The sequence below is a fragment of the Mus caroli genome, unplaced genomic scaffold, assembly GCF_978045245.1.
Source record: "Mus caroli unplaced genomic scaffold, Mus_caroli_1 scaffold_4, whole genome shotgun sequence".
Taxonomy (NCBI): domain Eukaryota; kingdom Metazoa; phylum Chordata; class Mammalia; order Rodentia; family Muridae; genus Mus; species Mus caroli.
The window spans coordinates 48,125,038-48,138,713 of NW_028227259.1; the positions used below are offsets into that span (position 1 = coordinate 48,125,038).

At 41.5% G+C, this 13,676-nt stretch overlaps 1 protein-coding gene across 1 annotated transcript in view; it reads right to left on the minus strand.

Annotated features, from left to right (window-relative positions):
- Fam184b (family with sequence similarity 184 member B) overlaps positions 1-13,676 on the minus strand; it is a 114,366-nt gene that overhangs the window by 85,432 nt on the left and 15,258 nt on the right. The gene's annotated exons all lie outside the window — the stretch shown is intronic.

Below are 13,676 nucleotides of genomic sequence, written 5' to 3' on the forward strand. Positions count from 1 at the left end.
CCAGCTTAAATCTTGTCCTCATAACTGAAATAGGAGGGAAAATATCAAGATCAAGGGCTTAGTAAACTTGGAAAGGGAGTTGTGGATGTTTCAATAAGAGAGGCTCCCATAGGGTCATAATGTTGGGATGCTTGGTCCTCATCTGGTAGAACTGTTTGGAAAAGATTAGAAGGTTGTGGTCTTGTTGGAGGATCTGTGTCACTGGGGGTGGCCTTTTGAGGTTTCACAAGTCCACATCACACCCAGACTCATTCTCTTTCTACCTGACATTTACTAATCAGATGTGATTCCCTCAGCTACTGCTCCAGTGCCATGCCTGCCTGCTTGGCTCTCCACCATGATGGTCATGGACTCTGAAACGGTAAGAAAAGCTCCAATTAAAAGTTTTCTTTTAAAGGTTGCCTTGGTTATGGTGTCTCCTCACAGTTATAGAATCAGAACCAAGACAGAAGTTGGTGGCAGGAGTGGGTATTGCTATGACAGGCCTGACCATGCTGTTGGAGAATTATGAAAGACATGGGACTTTGGACTAGAAAAGCAATTGAATGCTTTAAGTGAGGCTTAATGGGGCATCTTTATATGAGTTTGGAAGATAGCAGTGCTGAGAGCAATATGGGCTACACAGACACAGGTCTAGAAGTTTCAGAGGAGAATAACAGCAGCTGAGATTTAGAACATTCTTGTGATGTTTTGGCAAAAGATACAACTTCCTTTTGCCCTTGTCCTAAGAATCTGCATGAGGCTAAATTGAAGAGTTTTGGATTAATGCTGTTGGCAGAGGAAATTTCAATATAGCCTAGTATTGACTGTGCCATGTGGTTATTAGTGATCACTTTTATGCAGATTTACAACCAAAAGGAGCAAGTGTTGCAAAGACAAATACAAAATGAAGAAAGAAGAACACCAATGAATATAATATTGGAGTAAGTCCTGCATTTAAGGAGATAAGAAGCTTAAAGAAAAGGCTGATGCTAAATAGAATAAGGGGAGAGGTACCCTCAGGGTAAGACCTCACCCAGCGAATTCTGCAATTTGTACAAAACAGAATCTTATGCAACAGAGGAAACCATTAACAAGACAAAGTTTATGCAAATATTAGACTTGGAGGGGCCAGGTTCCAGTCCCAGCAGGCAGCAGAACATGGCATCTTCAGCCATGATTCTGAATTGAGAGTCAAGGATACAGAAAAAGGGTTATGGGATCTTCCTCTGTGGTTAAGGAAAGGTACTGATTCTACCCAACAATGAAGCCTATTAGTGATACCAACTTGGACTATTTCTGCCTTACACAAATCACCCAAAGTTTAGTCTTTGCCAGAAACATCTCATTGGCCTGGTCAAGACCTTTTCTATACTGATGGCATATGACAGGGGAGTCCCTGCAGGAGGCCCAGAGAGGTTTGTGAAGTTTTGAAGGTGAATCCTGGAATTGTGTTGGAGATGCCAACATGGAGGAGATGTCAGAACTGTGGGATACCCAACAAAAAAAGCTACAGACAAGGTGTACAAGAGTGTTGCAGTCAATACAGCTGGAAGAAGTGAGAGATTAGGAGAGCCATCTAAGACAGAATTTGTGGTTTGCCCTCCTGGTTTCAGTCTTGCTTTGGTCCAGTATTTCCTTACTGTGCCGTTTTCTCAGTTTTGGAATGGTAATGTGTATTCTGTGCAATGTATGTTGGAAACATATGACCTACTTTTTAGTTTGGCTTTATAAGGGGTCACAGTTAAGAGACTGCCTTCAATCTCAGAAAAACTTTGGACTTTTAATGAGGTTTTTGATATTGAACTAAATGTATTTTGCATTATGATATGGCTATAAGCCCATGGTGGCCAAGGAGTGTAATGAAGTAGTTAGAATGAATGGCCCCCATGGGGTCATATGTTTGAATGCTGGGTTCCAGTTAGTGGAACTGTCTGAAAAGGATTAGGTGTAGCCATGTTGGAAGAGTCATGATCTTTGAGATTCCAAAAGCCCATGTCAGGTCTAGTCTTGCCTCCCTCTGTCTGCATTTGCTGATAAGATGTGAACTTTAAGTTATGCCTGCCTGCTTGCATCCATGCTCCTCACCATGATGGCAGTGAACTAACACTCTGAAACTGTAAGCAAGACCCTAATTAAATGCTTCCTTTAAACGTTACCTTGGTCGCAGTATCTCTTCAAAGTAATAGAACAGTAACTAAGACGGAGGAGAGGGACAGTAGATGGACAGCATGTGGGATAGATGTAGCTCACTTCAGACCCTCCTAGTTAGACCTGCTTCACCAGTTTTGCACCACGGTCTCTCTTTCCTTCCTTTGCTTATCTGCCTAGTTAGTCCTGTCCCAACTCTATGGGAGTTGAGAACTAGTGTTAGTACCCACAAAAATTAAGTTTGGGGACATGGGATAGGCACTGGAGGAATAATGCCTTACACAATAATCCAGAAATATTTCTGGACTTTTTATGCTCCTAATTGTGTGATTGAATAAGTTATGGTGGCACAAAGGAATGCCATCTAGAACCTGATGTGGTGGTGCTTTTAGTTGTTAGCTGTAGTCTTATGCATCTTTGTGATATTCATACCAAGATAGAGACCTTCCATTCTCCATTGATTCTACCCAACAACCAAGCCTATTAGTGATACTGAAAAAGTGAAACATAAAAACATAAAAACTAGGCCTTTAGGCCCAGGCTTGAGAATGTGACCTTTGAGACTCAATGCTCCAAGGCATGCTAATCATAAAACAGATAGCAACATTCCTCCACCCACCCACTTCCTGGGTTCAGGGAGTGTTTGTTCAAAAAGGACCACCCTGACCATTGCTGGAACCCGCTATGCAAATGTGCTATTATTAAGGAATCATAGAAACTGTCTTGAGAAATAACCTGCACAATTACCAAGTATTCCTTGTGACTCTTGTGACTTTGCACTTCCTTGTGACTCTTAACTGGTATTTTTGGTATTTTCCAACAACACCCTCTCCGCCCCCTTGAGTTGTGGTTTCTTCCTTTAAATACCCCCTTACCCAGATACTCGGGGCACCACAGTCCTCTACCCCTGTAGAGGTGTATGACTGTGGGCCCGAGAGCGCTCTTGAAATAAAAGTCCTCTTGCAGTTTGCATCAAGACCGTTTCTCATGAGTAATTTGGAGTGTCGCCTCTCCTGAGTCAGAACGTGGGGGAGTGTTCACATTGTGGGTCTTTCAATAACAAACTGGACTTTTCTGCCTTATACAAATCACCTGATGTTTAGTCTTTGCCAGCAACATCTCATTGGCCTGGTGAAGACCTTTTCTATACTGCTGGCCGAAGATTCTTCCACCAAGCAGTGCTCCCTTCCATCCCTTTATAACTGTCAGACCTACATGGCAGTCAACAGATATTTCCTGCCTTGGCCCAGAGACACATCTCTCTATAATATGTATACATTGAAATTCATCTTGTTTTCTAATTTTGTAAGAAACTAATTGGCAGATCACCAAACTTTCATTAATGCTATTAAACTGGGCTTCTGTGGTCCTTTCTTGCAAAAAAACAAACAAACAAAAAAACCAACAACAAACAAACAAACAATCAAAAAACACCTCTTCTATACATTTCTAAGATTCCCAGTTATCTTTACTTAATTAAAGAGAGGAAGAAAGGAGGATTGCACACTTAGATCTGTGTCCACAGCATTTGGGTGTATGTCTATGATTCTTTGTTGTAATTGGATTTTTCCATTTCAGACAACTTTTGTGTTGATGATAATCTTATTCAGTAGATAATTCTGGGCAATGTTTCAAATAATGATATATAGTTCCCTAAGAACTAGAAACTTGACATGTGATACAAACTATTTTTCTTTGTCCAATGGATCTTGTACTTTAGCATGCGTACAGACCTTTGGGAACTCATTGAAAAAGGAAAGGTCCTGGGTCTTATAGAGCTTCCTGTAAAAACAGGGCATCTCTTATAACTTTGCATCTTCATAAAGCTCCCTTGTGACTCTGGTAAAGGCAGTTCAAAGATTAAAACTTTAAGAATTGTTGACCTATCATAAAATGATTTGAATTTCCCCTTTAGTATTACAAGACATGTTTTAGGTGCCTATCATGTTCTGTGGAAAGTCAATCACTGACTGCATGGTGGAGGTCAGGGGAGAAAAAGGTGCTATCTTGGATGACAATCCACTGGGTCATAAAACACAAGGAGGCATTTGTTTCCCATGTGGCAATGTGGTGAAGCCATTCTCTGTGTGCTTTGATGATAGCTGAGGAGCTGCAGGGACAAGGAGCTAGTTGGCAATAGAGCAGGTTATTGGACACCACACAAATCTTTGTTTATCTCCATTTCTGGTGTGAGATTTAATCTGGAGATGTGAATATGGATAGGTGATGTCGATTCAGAAGTTTAGGGAACAGCTCCTAAACAAAATTTAAGCAGGAGCTAGAAGCAACAAATGACATTTGTTTTTTTGTTTTCATTCCTGGAATGATATATGCCAGAATCTGGATGGTCACTTGATGAGACCCTTCGTTTGACACTGTGAAATGTGCGTTCCTGTGCCCTGAGGTACATGTGGCATTCTGGGGCTATGTCACAATCTTAGGATGAGGTAACTATCGAGACTTAGCAACCTGCTGCCTATCTAACCCAGGCCCACCTATCTCCCAAAGATAATATGGCATCAGTTAGGACATCCTCAAAAGGGTTCAAGATTTTTTGGCATGTGTACTGAGTCCTCAGAGTTAATTCATTGCTGCCTTTGTATCTAACTCATCAATCGGTCCCTTATATTTCTATCTTCCTCATAACCTCAAAAATCATTTTAATTTTTTCATATACTTTATAAGACTTACCTTGGTCATGGTTTCTGTTCACAGTTGTAAAACCTTAAGACAGTGCTGAGTTTTTTGTTGCTTCCTCACACTTGAGCTGATTGACAGAGTGATGTCAGCTGAGACAGACTCTTGTGCTGAGGCAAGACCAGTGGACATCACATGATGTTTGGAGATTATAAAAAGGACTTGATGGACAGTGAGGAGGCTGAGCTAGGCTTGTGTATAGAGCTAGCTGTGCAATGCTTGTTGGTCTCCACTCTTTGCTGATCCTCATTTTGCTGAGAGAGGCACAGCCAAGAAATTCTCCTGGTGCTCCTGCTGGTCCCACCTGCTGACTTGTGCCAATTTGGCTGAGGCCTGGCTGTCTTTGCTAGGTCATGCCACTGCTGCTGATTCGTGTTTGCTATCATGAATCTATCAAACTGGATTTCTGGCATATCTGTGAAGTGTTTGTAAGTGGATCAAGCTGCTGACCTGTGAACTGAACTGCCAATTTTCAGATAACACAGATGGGATTTGCTCCAAAGAACTGTTTCTAAATAGGTCACTAACCCCATATCCTTTCTTTTCAACTACCTTTGGTGGGTGGTAGGCTAAATGGGAGGTTAAAGAGTTTAGGAAGCATCATTAAAAATAAGGTTTGAAAAAAATCAAAAGCTACACTTTCAGTTATTCATGTCTACCTTACTAGAACAATGTGTCTGTCTTCATAAACATCACACTTGAAGCTGATATAAAGTTCCGCCATGTACTGCAATAATATCTTATTGCTACTCATAATTATTGCTGGAAATATTATTTTCATTGCTTTCTTATAATTAAGAAGTATTTTGAATAAAGATCTGCATCAAAGTTTTTCTTATTTTTTGTCTCTTATGATAGATTCTCAGAAATGGTCCTCAAATGTGACAGAAATGTGAGCTTTCTTTCTTTCTTCCTTCCTTCCTTCCTTCCTTCTTCTTTCTTCCTTTCTTTCTTTCTTTCTTTCTTTCTTTCTTTCTTTCTTTCTTTCACTGGCTCTACCATCTCCCCACCTCCTATTTCCCTTTCTCCCTTTTTCCTTCTTTTCTATTTTTGAGACTGGGTCTCTATGTATAACCCAGACTAACTTGGGGTGTGATATCCTCCTGCCTCTGCCTTCTGATTTCTGTGATAAAGACATTTCCTTCCACATCCAGCTAATGAGGGGTTTCAACCTCAGCCCTGCTGGCTTTGGAGAAAGACATCTCTGTGGTTGCACTTGGTTGTTTTGTGCATGGTAGGGATTTGAAAACATCTGTAGATTCTAGTAACTCCTTTAGTTGCAACAACCAAAAACATCTTTCAATACTACCAAACTACTCAGGAGAAAGTAGTTTCTGACTGAGAACCATTGTTCTGATGGAACACACACAGCTCTACTAGTTCAGGATGTGTGCCAAGGTTAAATTCTCATTCAGTAGCTTAGGTATGATACTCTGTTCTCAATGCTTTCATCTTCTCTTTGCCAATACAGCCATAATTTTGCTAATATGAACTCAGGGGATGAATTTCATGTAATGCTGCCTGGCTTTGCTGGCTCTGTAGTCATCTATTCATAGCAACTGGATTTTGTTTGTACCCAGAACTCTGTCCTGAACCAAAGGAGCTGAGCAAGCATTGACATCTGAGGAAGATTTCCTTTACTGACCAGAAGAAACCTTCTTCTCAAGTAGACTCTGTCATCATGTATCATTTTAATTGGCTTTTTAGGAGCCGATTTAGTAGGTAGTAAACTACGTAGAAGTAGTAAAATAGCTAAGAATGAGAGATAGGCAAGACCAAGGTCACAAGCATCATCTTTGATCAGAGTTAGGTCTCCAGTGTGTTTCAGCTTGTTGAAGAAATGCTAATCTAGGGAAGAGAAAACCAAGGGACTTATTCCAGCCCAAGCAAGCAAACAAGTCCAGTCAGGTGGGAGCATAATGAGATTAATTCCAAAAACATTTTATTCAGAAACAGGAGCTCTTGGTACAGTTATTGGCTCTGTGATCACTGGGCAGAACTGCAGTTGAATAGTTTTAGTACTCATGGTGTCGATGGATGAGAACAATAAAGGCTGATGGAGCCAGTGCTTCTGTATCTTGAGGAGAGTACAGGGTATGATGGAAACAGCCAGGAAGCAGGGACTCAGGAAAGATTTTGATCCCATGATTGACATGGGTTAATGGGTGAATACTGGATAGGAAAGAAAGGTAGATATGAAGGAGGGCAGATGGGCAGAGGAATGGTTGGGCAGAAGTTTGGATAGAGGGAAAGAGTAAGGAATGGCTATGTGGTGGGTTGGTGAGTGGCAGGGCAGATTAGTGGAAGAGCAACGGTTAATTGGTAGCAACAATGCTTGGTTTTCACTTTGATTCCAGAGAGCCATGTTCTTAACATGAGAAAGAACATTTGAAGGTTTCAGTGGACTATACTCCCTTTTTAAGTATGGCTCCATTATAGGGACTAACAATCATATATCAAGATTGCTCAAGATATCACAAGCTTACTACACAAAACTTGTATGTGTTCCCCAGTCTTCTTCCTTTGGACACAAGGTTTTATTATGTAGCCCTGGATGTCCTAGAAATTGCTAAGTAAGTTAAGTGGCTTTAAATCTGTGGTGTTCCTCCTATCTCTGGCTCCCAAAATGCTGGGATTACAGGTGTGAATTTCAATGCCTTTTTGTTCTTTTTTTTAAAGGACAGAAATAACCTAGTGTAAGTCAGATTGTATAAATAATAATTGTACATGAACTCCAAATGAGATATGATGACACTTATAAGTGCCTTGTATCTTATACAAAGAAAGCTTTGGCCTGCACTGAATCCAAGCAGTTGCTAAAACTAAAATGACAAAAGCAACTGGAATACAGTATGGCTGATACCTAAGCACTCAGTAGTTTTTTAAAACTGTAAAACTCTGGGGAGTCTTAGCTTACTGGGGACCCCCTGAGTGAGCCATGTGGAGCCAGGATCTATGCAAAAAGCAAGAGGAATTTATTGTTCCAGTGCACTGGGGTTGTCCCAGACCCGAAGGAGAGGCTGCGACCACCAGCACCAGTTTGGGAGTATTTATGGGTTTCCAGGGGCAGAATAAAGCATCAGCAACTAGGCATACTATGATTAGTGGAACAGTACACCCCCCCTTTAAATTGATTGGTCTTTAGGGAATGAGGTGACAAGGATTTCCCTTGTCAAGTCTTGTGGAATGTGTCCCCACCCGAAGTTCCATTCTGCCCTGTGGCCTGAGAAATGCTAATTAGCCTCTCCCTTTCCGAGGGGCAAGTGTTTCATGACCTTCCCAAAGTTCCTATGCTGACCTTTTCAAAAACAACATTTTGAGGGGAAAAAAAAATGGTTTGAGAAAGGGTCTCCCTATGTAGCCTTGACTAGACTAGAATTCAGTGTAGATCAGGCTAGCCTTGAGTTCACAGAGACCTCGGCCTCCTGAGTTCTAGGATTAAAGAAATGCCACATCTGGTTCCAGTTTCTTAAATAAGAAAAAGAAAGGTGTGTGTGTGTGTGTGTGTGTGTGTGTGTGTATTAAACTATACATTAAAAGACAGTAACCAATTGGGACATACAAATTCTGATAAAAAAAAAAAACACATGTAGTGTATAGGCTAAAGCTACAAAAGTTTTCTTCTAAACAGGGTTTCTGAAACAGGGCTCAATATGAACACTGAATATATATTAGGATTTACTGTGAGTTTTAAAATATGGTAATGGCATTGTAATATGTTATAAATGCTTAAGATATATATATATATATACATATATACCAAAACATGTATAGATGAAATAATTTTGAGAATAATATAAAATAATAGATTTTAGGAAGCAGATATTAATCCAAATAAAGCAACATTACATGTACTGGTAATTTTTGAGGTTGTGCAATGGGGCTTGAAAGATATACTAAATGGTTTTCTGTAATGCTACTGTAAGGTAAAAATTTAAGTTTGACCCCCAGACCAAGTTAGAGCCAAGAAAGAAAAATAGTCGGGCCCTGAAACAGCCTGTTCTGAGAACTGGCTGACCACAGAACAGATAATTACACAAGCTGGTTCAATGACCTTGTTACAGGACCTGGCTAATCACAAAAGTTAGATTAAAATCTTGAGAACAATCTTGAGAAGCAGGGCGTTTCCCCTTGTGATTTTTAGTTCCCCCTTGTGATGCTTCACTGGTATTTTTGGTATTTTCCAATAACGCCCTCCCTACCCCCTTGGGTTATGGTTTTTCCTTTAAATACCCCCTTTCCTTGCTACTCGCCATCAGATTGAACTCCTCTACCCCTGTGTGGGATACAAGTCAGCCCCAGCGCGCTGGTTCCTGCCAATAAACCTCGTGTGATTGCAGCAAGGATGGTCTCTCATAAGTTCTTGGGGTGGGGTTGGGGGTGTTGCGTCATCCTGAGACTTGAGTGAGGGTCTCCCCTCTTTAGGTGTCTTTCACTATTCTATCAAACTTTAAATCTCATAGAAAAATATTATATAAACAACAATTGCTTTGTCTAAAAGCAAATGACTTGTATGACCAGAATTGAAATTTCTCTGCAAGTACTTCTGAGAAATATTATTTCCAGTTTTCCAGTGACTTTGCTGGAGTAGGTGTTTCATTGTGGAAGTGGGCCTTAATACCCTAGTCCTAGCTGCCTGGATGTCAGTCTTCCACTAAGAGTCTTCAGATGAAGATGTAAAACTTTGAGCTCTGCCTGCACCATGTCTGTCTGGATGATGTTGTGTTCTCACCTTGATGATAATGGACTGAACCTCTGAACCTATAACCAGACCCAATTAAATATTGTCCTTATAATGTTGCCTTGATCATGGTGTCTGTTCACAGCAGTAAAACCCTAACTAAGACCGAGGGAGAGAGGGAGGGAGGGAGGGAGAGAGGGAGGGAGGGAGGGAGGGAGGGAGGGAGGGAGGGAAAGAGAGATAGAGACAGAGACAGAGAGAGACAGAGAGAGAGAGAGAGAGAGAGAGAGAGAGAGAGAGAGAAGAGAAGAGAAGAGAAGAGAAGAGAAGAGAAGAGAAGAGAAGAGAAGAGAAGAGAAGAGAAGAGAAGATGAATAATAGTATTCCTTCCCGAATTTACACTTCAACATGACCTCTCACTTAAATAACTATTAAGACTTCCCACTCCCTCCTGGACATTTGGTCCTGAGTGTCTCATGGGAATCCCAAATCTAGAAACAGAACTAATATCAAACTCTAAGTAATCTCTGTGGCATAACCTCAAAGCAGCCTCTCAATCCACTACTCCCCAGTATAGGGACCGGAGGAAATCATTAAATTATCTCTATGTTACTTCCAGTTACTACTTCTAGGAACAGAAGAACTAAAGCTTGCTTTGTTTTGCAATTACCAACACACACACACACACACACACACACACACACACACACTCCACTTTATAAATGGTGTCTATTTTTAGAAGCAGCAATGGTAAATGGTTGTATCTGTGCAGGCATCACTGATCACATATTGGTGAAAAGATCAGAAACCCATTTCCTCTTCATAGCAAAAGCCAGGGAGTTGTCTGATGTTAATAATATTATTTAGATTGTTGGCATTCTCCAGCCCAGTGTTTATACCTGTTTTAGAAGTGTGACAGGTATAATTTTTTTCCAAGGCAAGGTGGTTTGACTTCTAGAATCTGTGGAAGCATCTATAGAAATTTTCATTGCTGTGTTTATTGCCTAAGTGAAGGTATTCCCACAGTAAAGTTAAAAGAGTAATACATAAGATCTTGGAAGACTGAGCCACAGCTGGGCACTGCTCAGGAATCACAGCTTTGTCCTTTCCTGTGCGTGTCTCCCCACCCCCCACCTCCCCCACCCCCAGCCTTGAGCAGGCTGGTTCAGACCTTGCTTGCCACAGTTGCTAGCTCACCTAGGGTGGAGTCTTCCTACCTAGGTAAAGTCTTTTGTCTGCCTCATCTGCAGCTTCCTGCAAGAAGCTACCTGCTGAGCAGCGACCAAGAGATCCTGGTATAGTGGGGGATGCCCCCCCCCCATTTATGGAAGCATTGGGCCTTGATCAGAGAACTTTGTTTTGGCTCATTGTTGCTCATTGTTTCTCTCACCGCCTTTCCCATCCAACCCCATCTTTCCTTTCAGGAATCCAGTAATCCATGTCCACTGGCGGCTACACTTCCCATGGAATCTACAATCAAGGAGCACTGGGACAAAAGTCAATGCAGCCTAATACAAGTGAAAAAAAAGGATTGTTGTAAAGGGTAGAGAGGACATGAACTAGCCTCTTTTCATCATTTCAGAACTCAATCCAAGAATAAAGACCATGAATTTAGAATCCATTTAATGTTTTCTCTGAAGTACTGTGGGTCTAACTTCAGCTTAAGGATCAAATGCCCAGACACTCAAAGAAAATGTGACCTGAAACTTCATTAAATGTTGCTGGGAGACCCCAGTGCACTCATCAGGGGTGACTTTCTGTTCCTACCAGACCCTCCTAGTGCTTGTTTCAGCAGGTGACCAACTCATTTCCCCAGATACTCCATGGCTTCTACAAAAACTGTCTCTTGGGGGTTACTTTCTGGATTCCACGTTACCAGGGAGCACACTATAGAAACCTAGGGTGGCAGATGTTCCTGTAGTATTGGTACAGTGTGACTCTTGAAACCATCAGTGCCCATCAGGCTTCTTAAGACTCATTTTAAAGTCTCCAGTTTTTTCTGTGGTAGAGCCAGTAACTATGCCATTCCTATTCTCTCTGCCAAGGGGGTTACAGTTCCAACACTTGTTAGAGAAGGAATCTTAGGAATTTGGTGAGTGATTTTTTACAGTCTCCATATTGCACATGACAAATGCTGATGTGATTTCATCTTGACTACAGAGCTGAGAGTCTTTCTTTTGGATCTCCTTGGGTTCCCTAAACATCTCAATATTTAATGAAATGCACATACACAAATTATCTTGTAAGCCTAGAACACCTTGAGGAGAACCCTGAGAACAGTACACCCATTACTACCTAGTCTCTATTTTTCCCCATAAATAAACCAACAAAAAGACATATCTTCTGGACACAGGCTATGTTTGTAATACTGTTTGCTGTTGCTAGTTAGGCATAAAACATTCTTTTAATTGCCACAGCACATACTATCTTGAAGGTCTTCTGGGAAAATGGGAGTCTATTTCTTAGGTCCTTCTCAAAAGCTTAGGTTGATATACAGGAGCCACCATACTGTTGCATATGTTCTAAGAGCTATTTGATACCTGGAAAAAATGTCTTTTCCTCAGAGGACTCCTAGACTTGTATTGGGCCCTGCTGTCAAAAACTGGGGGCTATGCAAAGTCAATGCCAAGAGTATTTCAGCTCTGAATGGACAAAGACCTCTCACCCTAAGTCATTTGTTCTCATTGGTTGATTTGTACAGGCTATGCTCACCACCCTGGGGGAGTCTGGCAATGTCTCTAGACAGCATGGGTTATCACAACCAAGAGAGGGCTATGAATATTCGTATTAAGGCCAAACAATGCTGTTGAACCTCCTACCATACACAAGATGGCACCTACTATGAGAAATTGTTGACTCAAAAATGTCAAAATTACTCAGGCTGAGACTGTCTATGAAAGACCCACAATGTGAGGACTCCCCCACTTCTGACTCGGGAGAGGTGACACCTCAAATCACTCATGAGAAATGGTCTTGATGCAAACTGCAAGAGGACTTTTATTTCAAGAGTGCTCTCAGGCCCACAGTCATACACCACACAGGGGTAGAGGACCATGGCGCCCCCTGAGTATCTGGGTAAGGGGGCATTTAAAGGAAGAAACCACAACTCAAGGGGGTGGGGAGGGTGTTGTTGGAAAATACCAAAAATACCAGTTAAGAGTCACAAGGAAGTGCAAAGTCACAAGAGTCACAAGGAATACTTGGTAATTGTGCAGGTTATTTCTCAAGACAGTTTCTATGATTCCCTAATAATAGCACATTTGCATAGTGGGTTCCAGCAATGGTCAGGGTGGGTCAGGGTGACTTTCTTTGAACAAACACTCCCTGAACCCTGAACCCAGGAAGTGGGTGGGTGGAGGAATGTTGCTATCTGTTTTATGATTAGCATGCCTTGGAGCATTGAGTCTCAAAGGTCACATACTCAAGTCTAGGCCTAAAGGCCTAATTTTTATGTTTTTATGTTTCACTTTTTCACCTACCTTAAGTGTCAGCCATGCTTAGGCTTTGTGTAAGACCACAGGTCAGCAGCAAGGAAGCTCAGGATGGGGATATCTTTTGCTGTCAGCCTGGGTTTTCACAAATTTGGGGAAGTAGGGAGAGAGTCAGAAGTGCACTTAAGGCTCCTACCAGGAAACCCCAAGTCAAAGGTTACAAAATCTTCCTTCTCCAGGAGAAACAAGAGCAAAAGAGGCCAGGATCCCCTCTTTCCAAAAAGAGGGACCCCTTCCCATCAACCACAGCAAGGAGGAAACAGGAAGTGGTGCCACACCCACTCCAGTGCAGTCTATGTGATAAGTCCAAAAGCTTGGCTGAAGTCCGGAGGCAAAAAGTTTCACAAAAACTGTTCTCCTGGAGAGTCTTTGGCATCCTATAACACAATGTAGTCCAGATATGTCTTTGTGATAGTCTGGTGAAGGGTTTTGCGTGCTTTCTTTCAGTATTATTTTATTATAAGTGCCTCCAAGGAATGATTTGACAAATAGCTAAGTTAGATTGGCCTCCACCATTGTTCCAGTATCCTAGGCAATCATTGAGCCGACCTTGGGCTTTGAATTTCCTAAGAAGGTTACTTATTCAGATGAATTACCTCCAGTGTTGAAAGAGAGATAGTGAAAGAAATCAGGAATTATAGTTTACTGGATTAGAGTAGAAATCTCAGGGTAAGTTC